The sequence below is a fragment of the Urocitellus parryii genome, chromosome 14, assembly GCF_045843805.1.
Source record: "Urocitellus parryii isolate mUroPar1 chromosome 14, mUroPar1.hap1, whole genome shotgun sequence".
Taxonomy (NCBI): domain Eukaryota; kingdom Metazoa; phylum Chordata; class Mammalia; order Rodentia; family Sciuridae; genus Urocitellus; species Urocitellus parryii.
In genome coordinates, this window is record NC_135544.1 from 39586830 (window position 1) to 39598937 (window position 12108).

The window sequence follows — 12108 nt, forward strand, 5'->3', positions numbered from 1 at the left end:
CATTTGTATATTAATGCACTCATTCAACATTGTGCACTACTATGGGACAGGTACTAAGATAGCAAGGAATGAAAAAGACAGATCTTACTGCTCTTTGAAGCTCACATTCGCATGGAAATTTCCACTCTATTATAATATTTTTATCATTAAGGACTAGCAATGCATTAGGAACCACATTATACACCTTGCGCATAGCACTACATCAAATGGATATCCATGTTTGTGATAAATATTCATGGCAGAAAATAATTTTATTCATAAACATAGTTGCATGGAAAAGAACCAAATAACAAATATAATTTGTATTGTAAGATGTCTTTAAAATACTGGATATGCAATTGATAATTATAAAAACAGTGTAGATACAGAAATTGAGTATCAATGTTTCTCCTTTGTATGGTTGCAATGTTTTGAAATCAAGAAAAAAAGTGGCATATGTTATGAATTGCATCTTTTGACAGTGGTAGTAGTATTTGCACCAAATCAACACTATGTCACTAGAATGTATCTTGAAAATAGTGTCAATTTTATAGAGAGTGACCAGGAAATGATCATTGGTTCATACAAGGGAAAAACTTGAAACTTGGCATATTTAATCTTATGTTTGAACAAACTTAATTACCAACCATAAATAACTTAGTAAGCTTAATTTTTAGGTATGCTTAACATGCCATGGATTTTCATTTTTCTCTCCCAAATAATTTGAAGTTCGCATTAAATAGATAAGAACAGAGCTAGATGAAAGTCAGAAGAAAATTGAAACAGATGTGGGAATGTTAACCACAGATCTTTTATAATTTTTATATATCTTCTTCCTTCCAAGCCAGATCAGTCACAAGAAAAAACACTTGACTCAGTGGACAGGCTGAGGATGGGGAGTCAGGAGACTGGGGAGATTAGTTAAGAAGGCATTTAAGAGGTTATAGAGCAAACTGATACACCTTTAGCCAAATCCAATATGGCTTGCTCTTCCCATCCAATAAGAAGACTGGGGTAGACAGTTGATGCTTGGGGCATCAGAATCTTGATTTTTATTTTCTCATGGTTCTAAAATGGCATAAAATTTCCTCCAATTTCAAGGATGAGAGTAAACTGATAAGATTTTAAGTAAAAAAAGCTCTAAAAATTTTGCATTCTGTGCAATTTTTCTGGGGGAAGACAAAGAAAGTGGTCTATAAAATTCAAGAAAGAAAAACTGTAGTATTTAAGAAGCAGTAAAATTAATCTAGGAATGCAATGAAATTTTAAGATATAAAGAGATATAATAATAGTTTTAGGCTTAAACAGGTAGTTAGAAAATTGTAGAAAGCAGCTTTTCAAGAAAATCATGTATTACAACGTCTTAGACGTGAGGAAGAAGGTTCATAACTCTAGAGCTACAGTGAAAACGTAAGATAAAATACAAGCAATAACATATCAATGGAAAACACTAAGACAACAAAACTCTATGCAAGAAAGCCATGATTAAAAATGGGTAACAAATTAATGATGCACAATGATTTTCAAAGATCCATGGAAATAAAGAAACAAAGTTTCATTGACTTCAAATGTCATTACAAACTTCCTTGACAGAATAATAGGTAATGAGATAGGATTATATATTTCTTTTCCTAGGACTTGATTACTAATTATTTTGCTATGCAGTGAAACTTATCCAAATACTTAAAAATTTTTTTTTAGTTGTTGATAGACCTTTATTTTATTTATTTATATGTGGTTCTGAGAATTAAACACAGTGCCTCACACATGCTAGGTAAGTGCTGTACCACTGAGCTATAACCCCATCTCTTCCAAATGCTTTAATAAGATAAAGCTTTATTTTTTCTCTCAATATTTTTAGATCAACCTAGTACAAGAAACTTAATTAAACACTATCTGATTAAGCACCAAATTATTATTACAGAATTTAATATCAATATTTAACAAATTTCAATTTATATTCATGTGGTTCATAGTAATTATATAAAATTATTTACCATAATAAATCTCATTTTGATCTTTGTCTCCATAAGTTGAGTCTGTCATCTGTGAGTATTTTTTTCTTTTTTTTTTCTGAAGGATATCTTTATGGGAAATCTTTGTGAAAAATGAGCAAATATACATCACTTTCTTCACAATAATAGCCTGCTTTGTACTTTTTTGCACACCTTTTATTTATTTCACTTAGCAATGTATCACAGAGCATGGAGAATGAACTATCACCTTTATACACATTTCTACCTCGATTTAAACAAATGCATCATGTTCTATTTTCAGATGCATTGGTGTATTTCATCTCTGAGGAGACATCTGGGTTGTTACTAGACTTTTACTGTTAAAAATGATGGTTCTATGAGGAACAGTACCTACTGTCATGTCACATAATCAAAAGTAGGAACCGGAATGTAGTAAAAGAAAAAAGAGGGACTTTTATGAGCCCATCATATATTATGGACTGCATGTCAAGAAGTAAAAGTACGTTTAACACATCAAGGAATACTGAGGTTATTAATAGTTAAGACATAAAGTTTCAACACATTTTTTTAGTAAAGAGATATTGCTAAGCTGTTAAACTGTATGTGAACATGAAAGAAATAGGGTTACTGCAAATGGTATTGGAATGATGAGAGTGAATTAGTTCCTGATATTTTCATACTGGGAAGTCAATATGGATGTCAACTTGACTAATCACAGTAGATATATAAACACATATTATGTAAAATAGTGTAGGACCCCACCAAAAGAGCTGGAAAATCATTACTATTGTGGGTTATGATTTGGGTGTAAACTGTGACCCACCACTTTGGTAACCTTAACCTCAACTCTGTCTGTATGTCTATTATTTTAGAGCTTTAGAATTAAAGTCTATAAAAGCAGAATAATTGAAACTTTTAAAGTCAAATTTGAAACCAAAATAATAATATCTATATAAAAAAGATGGTTTTTATGGGAATAAAGTTGAAAATAAAAGTGTGTCTCAAAAATAGCTATCTTTTGAAGATTGGGGATGCTTGTATTAGCAAAACAACTAGAAAATTAATGCTTTTGACAAGAATTTCTCTTGGAGTTAAATATGAACATGTTGCAAACAGATCCTCAATTATAATTATATTACTCATTAAAAAATCATAGTATTAATTTTCTTCAGTTTAATTATAGCTAATGTGTACACCTAATCAGAAAGGTTAATAAATTATTATCTCTACTATTTGACCTTAGTAAATCCCTTAGGACAATTCATTCAGGAAGTAATACCAGCTGAGAGAATACTAATTCTTTTCTCTAACAGAACTGAAAGGATCCTGGTTGATATAAACAACACAAATTGTTGTAAGAGTTTTAACAAAGAGAGGGGAACTGAGCGTGGCCACAAAGGCTACAGGGTTTGTAGAGTAGGCATGAAGTTACTGTAAAGGTAAGGGCTGCAGAGTACAAAACACTAATCTAGACACTTGGATGTGGTCAGACTACAGAAGTCATGAAATGAAAACTGTGACAAAACATAAAATTAAGGAATTATAAAGCTGACAGTGACTCTAGAGGGTGTTTTAGAATGTTTCCTGGGTGGAGCTCAACTTCAGTGAAAGACAACATTTCTTGTCTGTGTAAACATCCAGGGTTATATAACCATTAAAAATACGTTTTGATTTTAAACATATTGATATTTTAAAATAACTTAATATGTGCTTAATATTATTTTTATTCCATGTAAACTAAAATCCTTTTTATTAAAAATATTTCTTCCTTAAACCAGTAGCTACTTCATTTTTGATGTATAGCTCTTCCATTGAATAGACTGGTATTTATTATGCTCTTTTGTTTTCACATTAAATGCATTTTTAATCATGTAATGAAATTCAACGATTCGCATATGGGATTCCTACCATTTTACATTGTTGCAGATGGTTAGATGTAGTCACAGCTTTTCTCTATTTACCTTTTTTCTTTAACAGTCTACAAACTTATGCCATTCGTACATGTGCTACTTACAAATTCTTTTGGTCAGGGGTTTCAACTATTAATGGTTATTTTGAATAACTGTGTGGGTTAAAAGTAAGTATCCTCACAATGCTTGGAATCATCTTTTACTATTATTACTGATTTCCACATACTTAGATTTTTTCTATTAGAATTTTATATGTATTTTTATCTGTTTACATTTTATTTTATTAAACTATGAAAAAAAGTACCCTAATCTTTTGTGTTGACATTAGTTCTTCCTGATATTAAGAGACACACTTCTCCATAATATCTTGTTGAGTTCAAATGAAAAATTTTCGAATTACTGGTTTAGTGCTTAGGAAGTGGCACGGTTTATTATTTTACATGGGAATGACTATGTTATCCTTTCATGGTAGAGCTTCTTGGCTTTGTTTATCCTACAGCTTATTCTCATATTTTAGTAAATGCAGATTTTACCTAATAAAGATCATTTGTATGTGTTCATTATACTGGTAAAATAATATTAGGAATTGCTGATGAATAAATGCGACATATTATGCCAAATGGACTGATTCAACCTTTAGCAATTCAGGGTTCATTGCAACAAGTGAAATTTCTACACTCATCTTGACTAAACTGCATAGGACATTTCACCTAAGAGCCAAAGATAAAAACCAATGAAACTACCAATTCACTCACAGATTTTACAAAATGCAGTTGCCTTCAGGGTTTATGCTTAAATCACTGCCTGCTACAAAAATTAACATTTCTCCTACATTGTAACTCCTCTGCAGACCAGCTGTTGTACCATAGATGTGATATAATGCACACATAGTTGGGTCTTAATGTGGTCATTTTTTTCTTCTTCTTGCAATTAAATTACCCAGTTTCTATCTAAGAGCAAAAAGATATTACAACAATACGAAATTCCTCTTTTGTGGATTCGACAACAGTCTGTTTCTCCATTAGAATATTTATTTTTTCATATCCTTTTTCATTCTCAATCTATTAAAACTTAATCCCCCACATATATTTTACCCAATGACTCTATAAATTGTCAGTTTTAATGTCGTCAATCACTTTTCAAAGAGAAAATTCTAGATAATTATTCAGTTCTTGGTTTTGTTTAATTTTTCTACAACCCTTCTGTATTCTCCTTCAAACTTCTTTTATTGTTTATGACAACAATCTCAATAGGGTTTTTTTTCCTTGTATTTACTCATTGCTTGCTTTCTTTTTTTTTCTTTTTTTTGGTGGGGGGGTCCAATTCTTCAGCCACTGCTTAAACTGTGGAATCCCCTGAACTTCTATCATTTTATACTTTTAACCTCTACATCTCTTTTCAACTTTATTTATTCATTAACTATTAAATGAACTACAGTGACTGAAGCATTGTTTTAATTATTACAGATAGAATAGGGATAAAATCAGTTGTGAATTTCTGCCCTATTGTAGCTTGTGTTCTAATGATAGGGACATTATAAAAGTAAGCAAGTGAATACATAAAATCTTTACAAAGTTACCTGGTAAGCTCTATGAAGAAAAGAGCGATAAGGAGTGTCATGGGACTGGGGAGAATAGGACCAACTTTGTTATTTTGAATTATATAATCTAGCAAAGTCTCATTGAGCACGAAACAGAAAGTGATAAGGGAATAAACCCTGCAGATATCTAAGGGAAATCTACTTCTGACAAAAATAAATAAATAATAATAAGTGCAATGAAATTAAGCCAAGAATGTTCTTCGAATGGAGTTTTGGCTTGAGGAACAGCATTGAGAACAGGGACCCTGGAGATAACAAAGCAACCCGGTAGGATCCTGAATGTCATTTTTCTCTATATCAGTCAAGACATTAGTGGAGGGGTTTGTGCATTTCAATAACAGGATCTAACATGCTCATAAAGAATGATCTGCTCTTAAGAACTTGGAGTGGGGCAAGCGCAGAGTAATTGGAAAGATGAAGTTATTCGAACTAAGAAGGAGAAGATTCCAGAAGAAGTGGACTTTTAGGAAATATTCTAAACATTAAGCATCAATAAAGAAAACATAGATAAAGCAAAATGATTGGTGGCCAAGAGAAGGACTCATCAGGTCATATCAACTACACTTTCTCCATTCATGATGAAACTTTGGAAAGTGCAAAGCTCATAGCTGTCTTCTCCTCTGCCACATCTTTCATGAGAACCAAGTGACCTTCCCTCCCCAGAACCTAGTCTTCTGTGATTTGGTTGTACAACAGAGTTGTTTCAACTACTTTCCTTTTATTCATTCTCCATATCCAGACCCTCATTAATATGATACCTTATTATGCAAATATAACTTAATTCTGTGTATTTCTTGCCCTCTCCCACCACCTACCTAAGCTACCATCATCTCACACCAAAGCAGGCTTCTGACCTTTCTGTTTGCATCAGCAAGTCCTTCTCTCACACTCACCCTTCATTCTATTCTCCTGCTCTAAACATTTTATTAAAGCACTTATTATGGATGAAATTTACATTTATTTGTGTGATTATGTGATTAACATACTTCTCCCACTAGAGTAGGAATTTTTCTTTATCCACATTCCAGCACAGTATTTAAAATTTTTTAAAATAATTCGAAATATATTTAGCCCTCTTTCCTGGAATTTTTAGGTTTTAAATCCCTAAAATATGTAGGTAAAAATAGGATTTTCATCCATTTGAAACTGACACACAAACAAATGATATTCACAAAATCATGTGCCGTGAAAATACACAGTCAAAATACAAACCCAGTTATTCCTGATTTCAAAGTCTACTTATTATATTGCACAGGACTTCTTTTCATCCTGGAAATCCACACAGACATTTAATGAATGATAAAAGTATGGGACCTGCTAACTTGGACCAAAGATATAGACCAATTTAATATCCTGTATTCAGTAGATCAACAAAAAGAGAGCATGCCTGGTGAACATTGTGTTATTGACAATCTCAGATGTCTTCAGCTGTATTGCAGTTTTCTATTACAATAAGTGCAATTTATCATATATATATAAACACATAGTTACATATGTAAATCTGGTAGAATAAAAGTATGGCATTGCAAAGCTGCAGATAAGTTTTATTTCAAAAAAATATGTTGGTGCTACCTATGAGCTATTGGGGAAACAATTCATAACAACTTCACACCTTAGATGAAATAAAGTGTTTACAGATGCTTTATGGTAAAAAGTATAAAAATTAAATATCACATAAGTTACAGGTGGGTGAGCTATGTCAGGCTGCCAAGGCAAACATGAAGCTAAAATCCAAAATAATAAAGAGAAAAAAGTATTAGATTCAGCTACATAAACACTAAGAAAGTCTGTAAGTAAACTTACTAATTTACAACCTAATTTAAAGAATTGAAAAGAATAAAATCTTATAAGAAAGCATGTTTTGTATTTGTGTCAGACAGTAGGTAAATATCTCCTGCTTTATTAAATGTAATCACAATCTTAAAAAGAATGAGCAATTGTCTCAGCTAAAAAATAATAAATTCATATTTTAAAGCAATGGCATATATACAAGATAAAATTAATATCAATGTCATTATTGAAATCAAAGAACGCACTAAAAATAGAAATGAAAAATGAAGTTACTTATTAAAATAGCAAAATTTAATTATGAATATGATATTCACCGTGAAAAAGTAGAAATGTAATGGTACAACAATTGTGGAGATAAATGAGTAATATAGTATATAAATGAGTAATATAAATATATGTATATAATAATGTATATAATGAATAATATTCAAATATTTTTAATGAGCACACTTGAAGACTGGTCAATACATCATAATTAGGGGGAGAGAGCTAAGAAATTATAAGTTAATTAATCAAAGATGTACCAAAAGGATTATTTTACATTCATAAACTGTCAAATAACCTATAGAATCAATAACACAAGTTTGGATAAATAAGTATTCAATGTCATACCATGAAATACTGTGTAACTGGCCAAATCATAATCTAAATCTTTTTGCCTACAACATGTTTCATTTATAGATACATACACAGTCTGTGGGACTAGTGAAGGAAAAAAAATACCTATGATGTTGTTCAGTAAAAAACTATTAGGTATAACCATTAATTGCAGATCTCATTTTTGAATGATATACAATTAAATTTATATGGTGATGTAAATAGTGATATAAATGTGGATATAGAACTAGATAAATGGAGATATATTTAGTTATATAGTTATATATTTGGATGCACATCTGTGAAATGTAAACATACATTTGCAAATAAGAACTCTCAAATTAGTTACAATGTTGAAATAGTGCTTTAGTTTGAATTTGAAATGTCTTCCCCCTCCCAAAGTCCATGTGTTAACAACTTGTTCTTCAGTTTGGCACATAAGTAGGTGGTGGAATCTTTAAGTAGGTGGGGCCTAGTGGAAGGAAGTTAGGTGACTAGGATTATGCTATTGAACAGAATATGGAGATCCTCTCCTTCCAATTATGATGAATTGAGTAGCTTGTTCTGCAACATGCTCTGCCATGATTTACTGCCTCTCCATAGACCCAAAGCAATGGGTTCAAACAACCAAAGACCTCAGAACCTGTGAGCCAAAATAAACCCTTCTGTTTTTTTAAGTTGAATATTTCAAGCATCTATTACAGTAATATACAATTAGCACCAACAGCAATATGAGCAGTCTTGTCTTACTTTGATAAACATGTGTGATGTATCTTTAAAATAAATGTATGACTACATAAAACCTCAATATATTTTATAAAGTTTTTTCTTAGATTTTTATATCAAAATATTCTGTAGGTGCAACTCAAAGTACATACAGAATTGGAAATGTTTCTGTCAGTTCCCTATACAAAAATATACAAAAACACAATATTCAAAGACAACAAATTTGCTATGGAGCTAGTGTTTTATTATATTATATTTAGAATACTATTTTTCTATATATATATGGCTTCTCAATTACTATAAGTATTGAAGCAGCCTATATATTTTCACTTTTTTTAAATACTGATTTTTCAATACTTACTTTTTCAATACTTACTTTCATGTATACAACTAATACTTAATAAAGGTACCTTGAAATTATTTGCCAGTTACCAAAGTACTTAGTATATCAGCAATTCAATGCTGATTTTATATTTAAAATTTTTTGTAATAATCCAATATTATGATATGTAAAATGGTATTTTCATAGATTAGACATTGTGGGAAAGCATTTTAGGACTATGACTTAAAAAATCTTTATGATTATCAGTTAAATGGGGCATGAATGAAAAATGGGAAAATATATGAATATAAAATACATAGAAATAATTTAAGTGGTTTGTGGACTGATTTATTGGAAGCCTACTCGTTGCCTAATTTGTGTAGCAATTGTTCTTGGTGACAGTTCAGAAATGGTGATTTCTCGCAGTACTAAATTTTTCTAAAATTTAATTTGACATCTAAGTTAAATGTGATGTTTTCCTTGTCTTAATAAATTCATATCTTTCCTTTGTTTCATTTGTACTTCTGGCAAGACGATTCAGTACACCTATTACCATCATAAAATTGAAAGAATGTTATTATCACATCAGTGTTATGAAGGTTGGCATATGAAATGAAAGCAAGAGTACAACATCTTTACCCTCCTGATGTGCTAGATGCAGAAGTCATGCTATTTCCTAATTATGTAGATTGCATTCTGTGAAAAGAGATGCTGAATAGGACCAGCAGCAATAAAGTAGCATTAGCTATCAATGTTTAATATGCGGCAGAGGCTAATTTAGCAAATGAAAGCCACCAGAGAAACATAAATTCTCAATAATGAAGACTTTCTTGGACATCTAGGTCAATTCTCAAAATGGTGGTGCTATTAGGGGAAAACACACAACCTGATACATGGCACTGAGAAAGGTTTGTTTTTTACCCAAAGGAATCTTTCCTCTGAAAAATTGGCCCTCTGTGGAAGAGCCTCAACAATTCATTCAAGCCAAAGTCAAATGATTTGTGTGAATAGACTACATAGCTTTATGCAGGATACTGTAATTTCAACTTATCTTAGATATTTAAGATATATTTTGTACATAACTCATGAGGATATAGAATATATCAGGGATAATTAATTTGCTCAGTACTATAATTTCCATATTTTTTTCTATAGGATTATCCACCTCTTTCCCTCCTTCTTTTTTCTTGCTTCTTCCTTTTCTCTCATTACTGGCACTCTATAGAAAAAAAGGAGAGATTTGGAGTCTTTTTTTTTATGTGTTGTGGAAAGTGTAGGCCATCTTGATCAGAACCTTTTCCTTTATTAAGATACGAAATGGGGATAAAAAGGTTTTGTAAAGGAAGAAGAAAGAAAGAAAAAGGGGTGGAGAGAGGAAAATATAAATAGCTTCACTTGAGAAAATGTCTTGTGACATTTAAGTAAGGAGGAAAAAAATCAGAACTTGGATAGGTGGCTTTTACATTATTGGCAATGCTTGTTTTTAAACCATGGAGAAGATAAAACAAGAATATGTACAAGATTTTCATAACTTAAACATGATAACAATAATAGTGTTTTAAAAATAACAATGTCATCACAATAATACTCCTAAAATGTAAAAGCTAATTGAAATTTGTATAATAATGAATAGCAAAAGAGAAGGTAGAAAACAGGCAGGATTGTCAGTAATATGATGATCATTGTTGTATGATATAAAAAATGTTGTCAAGGAGCATATTGTTAGATTCTAATCACTAAAAGGGGAAAATATAGTTTTCAAAGTACCATAGCATATTTCAAGTTAGCATTTTAACATATTCTGAAAATTATCATGTAAAGTAAAACTCCTCCATCTTCTCAAGTGAGAAATTCTTTTTTGGTGTATCTAATCATAAGAAACCACTTCTTCTTTTGTGCATTTGTCACAATTACAGTTGAACTCTTGGACTGGTAGACCAATGGTACATAATAGAGGAAACAGAGACTATCACACAAGATTATATAAAGGTGCCAAAAACATATATTGGAGCAAAGATAGCCTCTTCAACAAATGGTCCTGGGAGAACTAGAAATCTGTATGCAACAAAATGAAGTTAAACCCCTATCTTTCACTATGCACAAAACTCAAAGTGGATCAAGGACCTAGGAATAAAACCAGAGATCCTGTGTCTTATAGAAGAAAAAGTAAGCCCTAATCTCCATCATGTCAAATTAGGCCCCAATTTCCTTAATAAAACTCATATAGTGTGAGAATTAAAATTAAAAATCAATAAATGGGATGCATTCAAACTAAAAAGTTTCTTCTTACCAAAAGAAACAATCTTTGAGGTCAATAGAGAGCCTACATCTTGGGAGCAAATTTTTACCCCCCACACATCAGATAGAGCACTAATCTCTAGGGTATATAAAGAACTCAAAAGGCTAAACACCAAAAAACAAATAACCCAGTCAACAAATGGGCCAAGGACTTGAACAGATACTTCTCAGAAGATGATATACAATCAATCAACAAATATATGAAAAAAGTTTGTCATCTCTAGCAATTAGAGAAATGCAAATCAAAACTACTCTAAGATTTCATCTCACTCTAGTCAGAATAGCAGCTATTATGAATACAAACAATACTAAGTGTTGGTGAGGATGTGGAGAAAAAGATACACTCATATATTGCTGGTGGGACTGAAAATTGGTGCAGCCAACATGAAAACAGTAAGGAGATTCCTTGGAAAACTGAGAATGGAAAAACCATTTGACCCAGCTATCCCACTCCTCAGTCTATACACAAAGGACTCAAAACCAGCATTCTACAGGGACACAGCCACGTCAATGCTTATAATAGCACAATTCACAATAGTTAAACTGTGGAACCAACCTAGATGCCCTTCAGTAGATACATTGATAAAAAAAAATTGTGGCATATAGACACAATGGAATATTACTCAGCAATAAAAGAGAATAAAATCATGGCATTCACAGGTAAAATGGATGCAGGTAGAGAAGATAATGCTAAGTGAAGTTAGCCAATCTCAAAAAAACAAATGTCAAATGTTTTCTCTGACATCAGGAGGCTGATTCATAGTAGGGTAGGGAGGGGAAACATGGGAGGAATAGATGGACTCTAGATAAGGCAGAGGGATGGGAAGAGAAAGGAGGGGACATGGGGTTAGAAATGATGGTAGAATGTGATGGCCATCATTATCCAAAGTACATGTACAAAGACAGGAA

The 12108-nt window shown here is 31.7% G+C and overlaps 1 protein-coding gene across 1 annotated transcript in view; it reads right to left on the bottom strand.

Moving 5' to 3' along the window:
• The window catches only part of Galntl6 (polypeptide N-acetylgalactosaminyltransferase like 6), a 1042003-nt gene that overhangs the window by 797393 nt on the left and 232502 nt on the right, over nt 1-12108 (bottom strand). The gene's annotated exons all lie outside the window — the stretch shown is intronic.